At 47.5% G+C, this 14815-nt stretch overlaps 1 protein-coding gene and 1 long non-coding RNA gene across 2 annotated transcripts in view; both read left to right on the forward strand.

The window, feature by feature from the left end:
- Positions 1 to 14815, forward strand: part of Luc7l3 (LUC7 like 3 pre-mRNA splicing factor) — a 335229-nt gene that overhangs the window by 38051 nt on the left and 282363 nt on the right. The window lies entirely within an intron of this gene.
- On the forward strand, positions 66 to 14104 carry LOC143442702 (uncharacterized). The gene is made up of 3 exons (XR_013111105.1): positions 66 to 178; positions 12164 to 12303; positions 13893 to 14104. It is a non-coding gene; the product is annotated as an uncharacterized LOC143442702 (long non-coding RNA).

Raw genomic sequence — 14815 nt, forward strand, 5'->3', positions numbered from 1 at the left:
AAAAATTTGTTGATCTACACAGGGGGTAAGAAATGTCTAACCCTTAACTCCTAGGATTGGACATTCCGTCTCCCAGACCCTTCCTTGGTTGTTATGCACGACTGGAAAGAAGCCGGAAGCCCCTGGGCGGCTGTCTTGGGAATGTGATCCCCTGATTGCAAGCACCGAAGTGCTAGAGGTAGGCTGGCACAGGACAATTGGTGAAGAGTGGGTGGGTCTGCTCTCCCAAAAGCAGGCTGGAAAGCAGGAGGACTGGGATCATACCTACGAATGGTTCTGGTTCGGGTTTAGCATTCCTGTGGCAGAGAACAGCAAATGGGTGATAGATCCAATGAGCTGGTTTTAGATCACATACATACCTAACTTCATGAAACCGGCTGCCTGGCCATGCTACAGGAAACCTGCGTTAGATAGAGTGCTGTGCAGGTACTGGAGTGGTTAAAGCCCCCTGAGTGTAATGAACAGCGTACAGCGGGGAAGCACTGATTTGGCCGTGTTGCTTAAGGAGCAAATGAGGAAACAGGTCCAAGGAAATACAGTGCTGTCAATCATGTGGCCAATTAGGTACATGCTGGCAATAGACTTGGGTGACATGTCTGCCTACCCACCAGGCTATGCTGATGACGTCCTGTCAGGAGTGGAGGAAGGTAGGGGTGATGGGAGGAGGTAGGTTTGCCTGGCCTGATCTGAATGGAAATGGACTTTGGCCGGCAGGGCTGGCAGGGTGTGGTGAGCCATAAACAAGCACCCTGAATCACCCCACCTGTTGAGACCAGCTCAGTGGGTCAGGGGCTGCAACTGAGGGAAGCCTCCACTAAGCCCTCACTGTTCTCGAAGCCCAGTTACCCACTGCCCACGCATGCGCTCAGCACACAGCAACGCCCACTGCCTTTGTTCTGTCCCCAACTGCCTGATGATTTGAGATCCACCTTTACTGTTTTCCCTGTATCTCATCTGCGCATTGGTGTCTTGTCTAACTCATGCTAAGACATCATGGGTTTAATTATAGAGGATTATAATTTTCACAGCCAGGAGACCTAGATCTCCTTCATAGCTTCTATCTTCTGACATTTTTTTTTCCTTAGCCATTATTGCTTTTGTTTTTGTTTTTTGTTTTTTTTTTAAAGTGGTCCATGGCAGGTGAGATGGATCAGTAGCTAAAGGTGCCACCAAGCTTTACAACCTGGGTTCCTGAACCCAGCTAAGGATGAGAGGAGAGAACCAACATTACCCCCTTGTTTTCATGTGTATACTTCCAGCCTAGGAGACAATTCTTTATGGGTCTTCAAAGGCATTTCAGCAGCACACAAACAGTGGCCGCACCGCCCTCTTTCCACACTGTTTTGTACCAATTTGCCTTGGAAAGTGGAAAATGCTCTACCGACCCCTCTTCCAGCCAAGGACAGGTAGTATAGTGTAGTGTGGTATATAATAAAGGAAAAAAAAAAACCCACATTACTTGTGCACCCATGTAGAGACGTGTGTGTGTGTGTGTGTGTGTGTGTGTGTGTTTGCGCTTGCGCACGCATGCATGCATGCGTGTATAAAGTGGGGGGGGGTGAGCGTGCTCTCAGGAATGAGGCAGCAAGGTGACTTTAACAATATAGATGTTTACTGTGCAAACCTGTGACCTTGGAACTCACGTACATGTGGAAGGACTGACTGCTCTAAGTTGCCCTCTGACCTCCACACATCCTGCTCATAGGAACAATAATAAACCTTTTTCAAGACTGTTCTCTCATACCCAAGATTCTGCCTCTGTTAATTATTTACTTAGAGACGAAGTCTTCTGTATCCCAGGCTGACCTCCACCTCCTTATGTAGTTGAGGATGACCCCCTTGCCTCCACCAAGTGCTAGGATTACAGGAGTGCAGCACACCTGTGTTACGTGGTGCTGGGGATCGAACCCATGGCTTTGTGCACACTAGGCAAGCACAAGGGAGCTGTGCCCTCAGCCCCATTCTTGTTCTAACTGTTGGTACGTGGTATCTGGGGGAATGTCTTTTTACTGACTGAGGTCAATATGGAAAAGAGTGGCTCAGTGAGCAGCCTCACCAAGCATTCTGCATACCCATTCAGAGTGGGAAAGATAACTGGGGAGTCTTGTGGCCCTGACAGATCCAGTGGTATGGTGAAACCACTGTGCCCCAAAGGCCTCTTCAGTGAGTCTGAAGCCAACACAGTTTCCTATCTGATAAACAGTATAAAGAGGGGTGAGTTGAGAAACATGGCTACTTGCTCCAGAAAATACTAGCCTGTTCTGGTTTGGATGGGAAGTCTCCCCACAAAAGGCCCATTGTTCCAGCTGGAGTGCTAACTAGGAGGTGAGCCCAGTTGGAGGAAGTAGAATACTGAGATAACGTGGGGAATGGGAGTGGGGGATCCCTCCTTTCATCTTCAAGCTTCCTTCTGGGCTGCCATGAGAACAGGGTGTTCTGCCTCAACACAGTCTCAACACTGCCTCTGTTGAGGCAGAACACCCGGTGCTGAATCAGTCTACAGCAACGGTGCCGTATGAACATGGACTGTGACCTCTGGAACCGGAAGCCAAAAGAAATCTTTCCTCAGTTGTTCATCTCAGGTATCTTGTCACCATGACGACAAGAAAAGATAAAGGAAAAACAAAAACCCAGCTCTTAGCATATGAGACTGAAGCAACTAAACAGTATCTGAATGTTTGCCAGCCCTCACAAAAAACAATAGGCTCACCCAAAAACCCCTATACAGGCTGGTCAAGTTCCCTCCGAGGAGGGACACTCAGCCAGCCCTAATAGAGAATCATAGGTTCTTTTATGGACTGCACCAGAGTATTTCAGGGTGTGGCTCTGATGTTTTCTGCCCGATTTCTCATTGAAGCCCACACTTCCAGACCCTTGTCTACCTAAACACCTGTGTCAGTCTCTACAGGGAAATTCTTAGGCACAAGATTGCTGGGCTAAAGGACGGGCACACTGGTCCCCATGCTGGTGGGACATTATGGAAGCTGTTTCTGTATCTTGTTTTCTTTTCCCCTCTGTCTACTTGTTCTTTTTGAGAGTTTTTACTTGTCTTTCTTTCCACGCAGTTAAAAAAAAAAGTCCCATACAGTTCCACTCCCCCACCTTCACCCCAAGGACTGAAGAGACGGCTCAGTGGTTAAGAACACTTGCTGCACAGTTTTGGCGACCAGAGTTTAAGCTTCAGCATCCATAGAGCAAGACAAGCATTCTGCATGCTTGTAATCCCAGCTCTGAGGAGGCAGAGACAGGTGGACTGCTGAGCCTTGCTGGAGAAAACTGAGTCTCAGGTTCAGGGAGAGATCCTGCCTCAAAGGAATATGCAGAGATTATAAAGGAGGGCAGGAAGATACTCACACCCTCTATAATCTCCATACATGTACATGGAAGCACGGATGCACCTTTTTAAACTTTATTTTTATTTTTAACTATGTGATTATAGGTGTCCACAGAGGCTAGCGGCATTGGATCCCTTGGCTCTGTGAGGCTCAAACTTGGGACCTCTGCAAGAGCATCACATGCCCTTAACCACTGAGCCATCTGTCCAGCTTCACAAATCTTTTTAAAAAATAAAACAATTCTTAGCCAGATATGGCACACCCCTTTAATCCCAGTAGAGGCAGAGGTAGCTAGGTCTCTCTGAGTTAGAGCCAGTCTGGTCTACATTGTCAACTCCAGGACAGCCAGAGCTATCTCAACAACAACAACTGCTCAGGCCTGCAGGGATTTGAGGAGTCCCTAGGGAAGCTGGGTTTGGCTCCTGGCAAACAACAACAACCTGGCAAAAGCAACATAAGGAAGGAAAGGATTTATTTCAGCTCACGAGTTGAAGATAATGTCCATCATGGTAGAGAAGGCACGGCAGGAGCAGAGAGCAGACATCACACTGTGTCCACAGTCAGCAAACAGACGGCTGGCTGTTCAGTGTTCTTTCTCCTGTTTATTCACTCTGGGATCTACACCTACACTTAGGGTGGGTCTTCACACCCTAGTTTAATCCGGTCTAGAAACTTTGTCACTAGCATGCTCAGAAATTTGTCCCCTTGGTGATTCTAGTTCCTGGTAAACTGACAGTATTAACCAATGCACTTCACACTTGTAAATTTGTGAGAAAAAGAACACATTTTATTATAGGATAAAAATTCTGGGAGCATCAAATTATAAATACTCAATTTTTAAATAAACAAAAATGTTTTTCTTTCTAAAATTTAATTATGTAGTATATAAAAGATAGATGCCGTCCTCCCCTTGTCCCTGACCCCCCACAGTACGCAGAGTTAAGTGGAGGCAGGAGGATTAGAAGTATAAGGTCATCCTTGGTTACATAGTGAGTTCAGGCTACATGAGAGTCGGTTTTTAAGAGGTGGCTGGAGAAATGGCTCAGCAGTTTAAGGACACTTCTGCTCTTCCAGAGGAACCTGCGTTCTGTTCCCAGCACCTACATGGTGGCTCACAAATGCCTCTAAGTCCACTTCCAAGGGATTTGATGCCCTCTTCTGGCTTCCAAGGGCTCCAGCATGCTTTACATATTGTATGAAGACAAGCAGGTGCGCGCTTACACACACACACACACACACACACACACACACACACACACACACACACACACACAAATAGGGAAGAAAGGGGAAAAAAAAGTGTGTTTGAAGGCTTTCTTCTGTGAACTTCACCACCATGGTCCTCAGAGGACAGCTGAGGACCTGGATCCCTGGAGGAATGCCTCCAGCAGGCACAGTGACACCGTGGGTGTCTTTGCAGTCATTCTGCTTGCAATAGTTTGAAGCTCTGCAAAGGTCAGAGAGACCTTAGTCCTCCACTGGCTTCCAATTTGAGAGTGTCTGATTAGTGCGTAGGCTGTCTTAATTCTAGCCTCCAAGTGGGTGTGAAGGAGTATCTCGTTTTAGTTTTGACTGTGGAGGTCAGAGGACAACTTTCTGGAGTCCTTTCCTACCCTGACTCAGATTCAGGACACCAGGCTTGTGCGCAATTATCTGTGTTAAATCTCTCATCTTTCACTTTTGTATCTTATTTCCACGTGGATAGTCAACACTTAGTGAAGATCTAGTCCTTTCTCCCTATCTTCCCAGAATGCCCCCTCACCAGCCCCGGATCCCCTGGAATAGTCACAGAACTGAGTTGGGTTTCAACCCTACACGACATGCACCCTCCTCTCACCTCACCTTTTCTGAGCAGCAGGTGAACGCATCCCTCCGACTCACGCATGCGCAGGGGAGTGCCACATGCCATTCCTCTCACATCCACGAGGGGTCGCACCACGCCTTCCAGAGTTCTCCCCCAAGAACCAGCGTCTCAGTTAATCCCGTCCCTCCGGAACCTCCCATCTCTCCCAACACCACGTTCGGGTTTAAAGTTCCAGAGCTGTGTTTCTGGTTGTCCCAGAAACCTATTCTTGCCTCCTCCTTGCGTGATTTGAACTGACCTGTGAGAAGCACGCAGTCTGACTCCTTCGTTCAATACCCTATACTGCGATTTCCTCATCAGCAAAATAAATGATAATTCCCACTGCACTGAGCACTGTCCAAGTGAGTGAGAAGCAGCATCTCATTTTGAGCATGGTGTCCAGGATATCCCAGGTGCCTGATATACCCTAGGTGCCTACTAAAAGCAAGTCACTTTACCAAGACGTCAAACTCTCTTTCAATAACTGTCCCTGTAAAACTCCCCATACTATCCTTGGCTTTCGTCTTCATAGGCACCAGGGCAGCAAGGTTTCCTGAGTGAGATCTCTATAGTGGATGCAGACTTCAGGCCCTCAAGGCAGATGCGCCAGCACTTTTACTCCATGGAAATTTAAACCTCCATCTCCTTTTCCCACATTGCATGACATGAAAGCATTTTTCTGAAAAATTCAGGGTTGCCTTGGTAAATTCTAAGTTTCCCTCTTCCTTCTCCTTGGGGTCGGAGCTATCGAGATACTCCTGATTTTGGATGCTCATCTTTCTTAGTGGACATCTACAAAGATGGCCCCTGGCCTCACTCAAAATCTTTTGCAGATGTCTTTCTATTTCAGATACATTGTTGCCAATGTCTGCCGTTGCTGTGGACATCGGAGGAGTCCATGGCCCATCCCAGCCTCAGACTGATTGACCGTCAGTGTCTTCTGACCCCCAAAACCTTCTCTCAGCCTCTTGAGGAGGAAATGGAGGACTGGGCTATCTCAGTCCCTCTTTCCAGACAAACCATACAACCCACCATGTCCAGTTTATGTGGAGATACATATAGTGTGTTCAGGGATGTTGGTATCTCTGTCCCCTAAGTTCTTTGGCACTCAGATGCTGAGGCTGGGGTAGGGCAGGAGAATGCCTCCCATGGTTGGGGTTTTACTGAGGCCAGACTCGAGACTCTGAAGCTCAGCAGTGAAGACCTAGGTCCTGCAACACACCACTGCTGGTATGATAAACTAAGGTGTTATGATACATTGCGGCAGGAGGTATGATGCACCAAGAAGGAAGCCTGGTTAACAATTCCAACATTAGCCCGTCACACCTTCTACTCTGTTTTCTAGGTATTCTGGGTACAGGTTGACTCATCTTCTCCAGCACCTCAGGGTTGTTTGTGCTCCTGGTAACACGTAGGGTGGAGACAGGGCTGATGGATGAGGTTTCTAAGGGATGGGGTAGGATGGAAGGTAGACTAAGAAGAGCTACTGGTTACACACAACAGAAAACCAGGCTGGTTAATTCTGCCCAGTGAGAATTTTCTCGAAGGGTGACTGGGCAGTCTACAGAATCAAGGTAAACTAGAAGACCCATCTCTTAAATTGTCCAGGAACCCATAAGACTGAGGTAGAGCCACGGGGAAGGGTTCTAGAGGACCGTCCTGCTTCCCCCAGGGTCAAGTTGCCCCTGGACATATGATGAACGGCATCTCTGATGGCCCTGGCTTCCCAATGGGCCCAGGTTTGGTACCCATGCACTTTGTAGGGATGTTGTGAGGGAACTTTGCCCTGTAGGGGTTTCCCACTCAGGATTAGCCCCACCTCCACCGTGGTGTGTAGCTGCTAAGCAACCAAAACCAACAAACACCAACCTCTGTAATTTCCCTGAATTTGCAGTTGCCAAGAGGCAGTCTCCAACCTGCCTCCCGTAGGCAGCTGGCTACCTGAAGTGCCGCTTGCAGATGTGGGTCAGAGACCTCACCAAGCTCAGTGAAGCTGCCCAGACAAGTTGAGTGCTTCTAGAGAATTCCTATGGCAGCCTTCTCCCCATGGCTAGGGTCATTGAACTCTGTCTCAGGCATGGTTTAAATCTTTATGTAGATGATTGCATTGGGTCTTATATCTGTTTCGTTTGAATTATATTTATTTGTGTGTGTGTGCGCGCGCACGAGCACACAAATGCCAATGCTCACACACATAGAGGCCAGAGGAGCACACCGATTGCTTGTTTAATTGCTCTCTGCTTTATTTTTTTGATATGGTCTCTGGGGATCCACCTGTCCTCACCAGTTGCCATTAGAGCAGAGCCATCCCCTTGCCGGGGAGCTGGGTGTCCAAACTCAGATTCTTGTGCTTGCCCGGCAAGTACTCTCACCCACTGAGCCATCTCTCTGGCCCTTGAGATTACTTTTAAAGTTTGGCAGGAATGTCGAGGATTAGACAGGTAAATTGTAGCAGGAAGTAAGAAGCACTGAATGTCTGAGGAGAGAAAAGGGGCGTGTGAGAGATGGATCTGAATGGGGAGGGGGTGAGGGGGTTTGGGGGGGGAGGTAGGATCTGAGTGACTTGGAATGCCTGGGCTACCATCACTAACTTAGACCACCTTAGGAGCTGTGACCTCACACTGCAGTCTGTGTCTTCTTCCTGTCCCCCTTCACTGGCCTCCCCACTTCCTCGGGCCCTGTGTTAATATCTCCTTGGGAATCAAGACAATATGAGTCTCATGATACACTGCTCAGTCTTGCCTGCACGGTCTGGCTCCCATGCCTTCTAGATCTGGGCTTCTGCAGATACAGCTTGGCTACCTTTCCCTGGGCTACAGTCATGCTGGTCCTTGGCCCCCTGCACCTGCTGGTAAGACCTTTGCCCTGGCTGTTCCATCCTGGGAACAGTCTTGTACATCACAGATACAGGCATGCCCAGGCATGTTCTCAGTGAGGCAGAGGGCCAGAGCTGATAAGGCCTCAGCTTATCTCCCTGAACTCTGTGAACATTTTCCTGGTCAAAGGAAACCCATGGCTGAGGCCAGAGTCCATACTGGGAGACAGCAGAAATTGGTGGTATACTCTGAGACAGGGGATTAGAGACCTTGAGCTTACCATGAAGATCTATGAGCCTGGGCTCTGGGTTCTTCTCTCTTGCCTAGTAGATTTGCCTCAGCAAGTGTTTCTGTTGGATGCCCTCTCATTTTTGCCCTGATAGCGTGTATGCCATGCTCGCCATGTGCCAGGCCCCGTTCTAGTCCCTGGAGTATGCCAGCATCCAGTAGGATCTGTGCTTGCAGCACTTACATTTTAGAGATAATGTTAACTCACAAACAGGAACCAACACTGGGAAGGGCTACAAAAAAATGTTCCGAAGAAGGTGCTGTTCCTTCGTCGGGGAGGGAGACAGGAAAGGGCTTGCTGGCATGTTAGAACTGAGCTCTCATGAAGGAGAGGGAGCCAAGCACACAGGTGGGAAAGAAAGTTCCAGAGTAGGGCAAAGAGCCAAAGTCCTGGAACTGTAGCCTGTGTTTGAGAAACAGATGGCTAGACCAGAGTGATGTGGATGTGTGCGTGCCTGTGCGCATTCGTATTGTCGTATCTAATGAGGACTCCGGACTCTATTCCATGTAGAAGAATAGTTGTCAGAAGCAGTCAGTAGGGCATGGAGAAGCAACCTGAGTCTGTCAGAAGGTTCCCGTCTGTAAGGGGAGAATGGATCAGGGTGGGGGAGAAGGAAAGCAAGGGCCCAGTTAGGAAATGTTGCCGTCATCAGGTAAAGCTGGTACTAGTGATGCCACGGGAGGTGGTCATGCTCAGGAAACACTTTGACTCTATGATCCTGGTGTTTGCCCATGCTGTGGAGGACAAGAGACAGGAATGGGTTGTAACTGATAGTTTGAACCTGAACATGTGGGCAAACAGAATTGCTACCTGTAGATCGGGTAGGCACTGTTTTAGATCCACTAGTTCTGCTGAGAGGAAAGGACTTCTAGACCCTAGACACAGAGGTTGGTTTGCGAGCAAGTGACCACAGGGCTTTGGGGAGCCCTGCCTGCTGTAGTGTTTGGGGAAGAAGAGGAAGCAGAGTACCACTGTCTACGTCACAAGTTCGTCTCCATCACTGTGCTCATTCGTTCATTCAGTAAGACTTGATGTGAGCCTCAGAGGTAATAAGCCAGACACTTGCCTGGATTCCATGGAAAGAAGAGAACCCCCAAAAAGACAGTGTTGCGGGCTGGAGACAGTGTTGCTTTGCTGGCTAGAGACAGTGCCTCCAAACACAGTAGCCACACTTTTCTACTTTCTAAGTTGTTTTTTGACTTTTTGGTCAGGAGACAGGTAACCAGGAAGCTAATACATGTAAAAGGGACTACTTTAAGGCCAGCATGGAGTCCAGTCCCTGCTGGGTGGCCTTTAATCCCAGCACTTGGGAGGCAGAGGCAGGCGGATTTCTGAGTTCAAGGCTAGCCTGGTCTACAGAGTGAGTTCCAGGACAGCCAGGACTACACAGAGAAACCTTGTCTCGAAACAAACAAACAAACAAACAAAAAACAAAAAACAAAAAAGGCCAGCGTGGTGCTGTATACCTATCAACCCACTACAGAAAATAGAGGCAGAGAGATCAAGAGTTCAAGACCAGCCTGGACTGTGTAGTAAGACAATACCTTGTCTTAAAACGAGCATAGAAAGAAACACATCTTATATGAAGGTGGGTGAGTGCCTATGGGGAGACAAGATTGGGCAGAAACAAAGACAGACTCAAAGACCAAATCCCAGACCCCTCTAAACCCAATTTGTTTTCCACAAAGTGGCTCCCTCTCCTTAGGAAGGTAAGAAAGGCAGAGTGGACCACTGTGACCCTCGGGAGCCTTTCGGAAAGGTTTTTGTCTTGCAAGAACAATCTCCTGAGACAAGGCTGCCCTTGTGAAAACTGCTGGGTTACCAAGATCTGGGGATTAGGAATCTCAGTGGAATAGAACAGGTGTGGGGTGGCAAAGGGGGGGACAGTAGGCCCCTCAGAGTAAAGCTGTTTGACCCACTGCAGGATTCTGAGTATGTGCAAAGGGGGTGGCTGTCTCTGCTCCGTTTGAGGGTTTCTGCTATGCGAAGAATTTTCTTTGTGCTTTCTGGTTCTTTATCCTGCAAGGAATGAGGAGTGGAATCACAGGTCTCAGAAGGCTCATACGCCAGAGTCCCCACCTCAGTCCTGCCACGGCACAGATGGGTAACCTCAAGCAATATGTTTATGTCCCTTCAGGACAGAGAGCAGCACATGTTCAGCACAGTGATTTCATCAGACCAAATTTGGAAGACGCAGCTTCAAGCAATTGTGGGACGGCTCCAGGAGAGATGAGGGTCATTGGTGCTAGAGAGGAGGTTATAACACAAGACTCTGAGCTGGGCTGAGCCCGTACAGGGTGGAGGAGAATGATTTGTGAAGTGGAAGTGATTCAAGGAGCATGCGTGGAGGAACTGGTGACAGCCAAGGGCCATCTCTGGCCTTTATAGATTGGGCACTTGACAGAATGAACTGTTCCCTAAATCACGAGCCAGAGAAGGAAAATCAGGTTTGGTGGGTGGGATCAAATTATACCTCATCCTGCAGTGTGAGAGGTCCCACCCACTGCTAGAAATACAGATGGAAGGTTTGGGGAACAACACATCGGATCTAAATATGCTGAACCATAGGCCACTGGAGCCGGGGTGGGGTTTGCAACAGAGTGTATGGAATGGAAGCCCTATTATGAGGAAGAATAAGAGAGTGGCAGCAAGTGTCCTGGGAACACCAGGAGGACAAAGACTGATGGCTGAGTTCCAGCCAATGGAATGGAAGGAGCATGATAACGTTCCTTTTAGGTCTGGCTCATGAAACTCTAGTCCCAGCCCACCAATCCTCCTCTCCAGGGTTCGGCAGATTTCTTCTGTAATGGACCAGGAAGTCATGTCCTGAAACTTTGTGAGCCAGGCAACTGTCACAGTGCTAATGCAATCCAAGGCCAGCGATAAGCTCAACCCACTACAGGATTCTGCAAATGAATAAAAACCAGACATGGTGGGGAATGCCTATCATGATGGTGGCACTCAAGAGATGGAGGCTGCTGGGCTTGGTAGCTCATGCCTTTATGTGGATCTCTGTGAATTCGAAGTCAGCCTGGTCTAGAGCGAGTACCAGGACAGCCAAGACTACACAGAGGAACCCTGTCTCAAAACAAAACAAAACAAAACAAAACAACAACAAAAAACCAACCAAAACAAAAAACAAAACAAAAAAACAAAAAAACAAAAAACTCAACCAAAATAAGAACAAAGATGAAAGAGATGGAGGGAGGACTAGAAGTTTAAGGTCATGCTTGGCTGCATAGCAGGACCTTGGTTTGTTTTCTCTCTCTCTCTCTCTCTCTCTCTCTCTCTCTCTCTCTCTCTCTCTCTCTCTCTCTCTCATCTGTACAGTCTTACTCTATAGGTCATGCTGGGCTAGTACTCTCTCTGTAGCCCAGGGTGGCCTTGAACTTGTGACTATCCTTCTATTTCACCCTCCTGAGAGATGGGAGCCATGAACATCATGCCTGCCTTTCTTTCTTTCTTTCTTTCTTTCTTTCTTTCTTTCTTTCTTTCTTTCTTTCTCTCTTTCCTTCTCTTCTTTTAAAATGTGCATTGGTGTTTAGCCTGTTTGTATGTCTCTAAGTGAGGGTGTCAGGTTTTGTTTTGTTTTGTTTTTTTGAGTCAGGGTTTCTCTGTGTAGCCCTGGCTGTCCTTGAACTCACTCACTCTGTAGACCAGGTTGGCCTCAAACTCAGAAATCCGCCTGCCTCTGCCTCCCAAGTGCCGGGATTAAAGATATGTGCCACCACTGTCCAGCTGAGGGTGTCAGATCTTGGAGTTACAGATAAGACAGTTGTGAACTGCCATGTGGGTGCTCGGAATTGAACCTGGGTCCTCTGAAAGAGCAGTCTTAACCACTGAGCCATCTCTCCAGCCCTTCTTTCTTTTCTTACAACAGGGTCTAACATGCCCATATTGGCTTGAATTCACCATGAAGCTGAGGCTGATGTCACTGTGTCTGGCCACCATGCCCAGCTTTGTATTCTTGTTTCTTTCAGTCGTCTGGAGTTTTGTGTCCGGATCTCATTCACAGGCCAGGTATTGACAATGGCAAAGCCTCAGTAGATCTGGACTGCCCCAGTGGTTGAAGTAATAAAGCTTCTAATATTTTTTTTTTTTTTTTTTTTTTTTTCCGAGACAAGGTTTCTCTGTATAGCCTTGGCTGTCCTGGAACTCACTCGGTAGACCAGGCTGGCCTTGAACTCAGAAATCCGCCTGCCTCTGCCTCCCAAGTGCTGGGATTAAAGGCATGCGCCACCACCGCCCGGCGCTTCTCAGCTTTTCTTATCCACCATTTTAGAACATTACATTTTACTTATTTTGATTTTGTGACTACGGATGGGGAGGAAAGCCTGTGAGGGTGCTCTCTGTTCACCATGTGGGTCCCGGGGGTGGGACTCAGGCTTCAGATTTGGCAGTGCATCTCTTAACTGATGAACCATCTGGCTGGGTCTCCCTTTTCAAAGTAAGAAATAAACTCACATTGTTTCTGGCAACAGCAATTTGGGAACTTCTCTTTTATATAAGTTCATGTCACTTTAACTCAGATCAAAAGTTAGCATCAGTTATGTGGGTTCTTTGAGACCAGTGGATTCTTTTTTTTTTTAATTTTTTTTTTATTAGATATTTTATTTACACTTCAGATGGCATCCCCTTTCCCCATTCCCTCCCACCCCCCTTAGGAAACCCCTATCCCATGCCCCCTTTTCCTTTTTGCATTTATACATTTTTTAAAAATAATGTTAATCATAGGCTTTATAAGTTTGGAATTGTTCAATCAGAGGTATAACCCACTGACCAACCTAGGTATAACAACTATCTTTGACTGGTGGAGATACTTGAACCTCTGCCTCCCTGTCTCCCCCCTCTTTCTCTCTTTCTTCACCTAGCTTCTCCTCTCTTTCTTCTTCTCCTCTTCTTACTCCTTTTCTTCCTCTCAGTACTCCTCTCTCCTCTCTTTCTTCTTCTCCTCTTCTTACTCCTTTTCTTCCTCTCAGTACTCCTCCTACCTTAGCTCCTCTTACACATCACCCTTCCTGTTAAAATGAAACTTTTCTCTCAAAATACAATTAGAACATAATTATGCCAATTTGTACCAGTGAGGTACAGGATAGTCCTAATACCCAGTCCATCCTTTTGTTGACTAACCAGCTCCTCTGTCATCTATTCTAACTAAAACATGTAGTTCTGAACCTGGCTTTAGGATGAATGTCAGCTGACGACCATCCACTCAAGTCTTTTCTCTTAAGGTCAATAGCTATATGTTTTCAGCCCCATCAGAAATCCAGAATGACTGAGTTAACTATAATTGTGGGAAGCACAAATCATAGTTTCTAAAACTTAGCCAATTTATAGAGACCTCTGAACACCTGTGGATTCTTTCTTGGATCTTGATAACCTTAGCCAGGAGTGCTATGATCAGACTGTGTGGTTGTTCATATAGGAGCGGCCTTCATAGGCTCAAATATTTAAATGCTTGGTCATTAGGGCATGGCACTACTTGAGAGGGATTAGGGGGTGTGGGCTCGTCAGAGTGGGTGTGGCTTCGATGGAGGAAGTATGTCACTGGAGGTGGATTTGGGGTTTCAAATGCTCAGTCCCAGCTCTTTGTCTCTCTCTTCCTGCAGATGGAGCCATAGAGCTCTCAGCTACTTCTCCAGTGCCATGCCATGCCTGCCTGCCTGCCTGCCTGTGGCCAAGCTTCTCACAGTGATGATAATGAACTAAACCTCTGAACTGTAAACCAGCTGTTGTGTGTGTAGCTTTTGCTACCCTGGCTAAACTCCGGGAATGGGCTGTGCTACCAGCCCCCACCCAGATTCCCTTGAATCTACAGATTAAAAAACACAGACACACATATTGCTCAATTTCAACTTGTCTTTTGGCACAATTGTTAGGCACTACTTATCTCCTGCCTGGAGAAGTGTGCCCTTATCAATATTCTTAGCTCCGTACCTCTCCACCTGCCCTAAAGTTTACTTGCTCAGTTACACCTAGTCCCTGCTAAACACTTCCAACCTCCCACCTGTAGCCTGTAGGAGCAGTCACAAGTCACCATCCCACCCAAAATCTCACATGGCTCGTCACCTTTTCTCCCTCAGAAATATGGTAAACTCTCCTTTTCTCTTTCTCCTGTGACTGTCTCCTGCCCGTGGGGACCAGAAGTCATGCCTGTTTCCTCCACCCAGCAATTAGCCCATGGCTTCTTTACTGACAGATCAAGAACCAATCAGGGAACAGGACCTTAGCATCAGACCCACCCCTACGTCTAGCCCCAATTAAGTGTATCCCAGCTGGTTGGTGGTGGCACATACATTTAATCCCAGCACGCGAGAGGCAGAGACAGGTGAATCTCTGTGAGTTCAAGGCCAGCCTGATCTACAGATCTAGTTCCAGGACAGCCATTGCTAAGCAAAAAAACCCTGTCTGGAAAAACCAATACAAAACACAAAAACCATTCCTTTATAGGAGTTGCCATAGTTAGAACACTGACTAAGACAGACACTCGATGGCCAACAAGGCCAGTGAGCTTGCTGTCTCATGCCTGAGA

Source organism: Arvicanthis niloticus, chromosome 6 (assembly GCF_011762505.2).
Source record: "Arvicanthis niloticus isolate mArvNil1 chromosome 6, mArvNil1.pat.X, whole genome shotgun sequence".
In the NCBI taxonomy this organism is placed as follows: Eukaryota; Metazoa; Chordata; class Mammalia; order Rodentia; family Muridae; genus Arvicanthis; species Arvicanthis niloticus.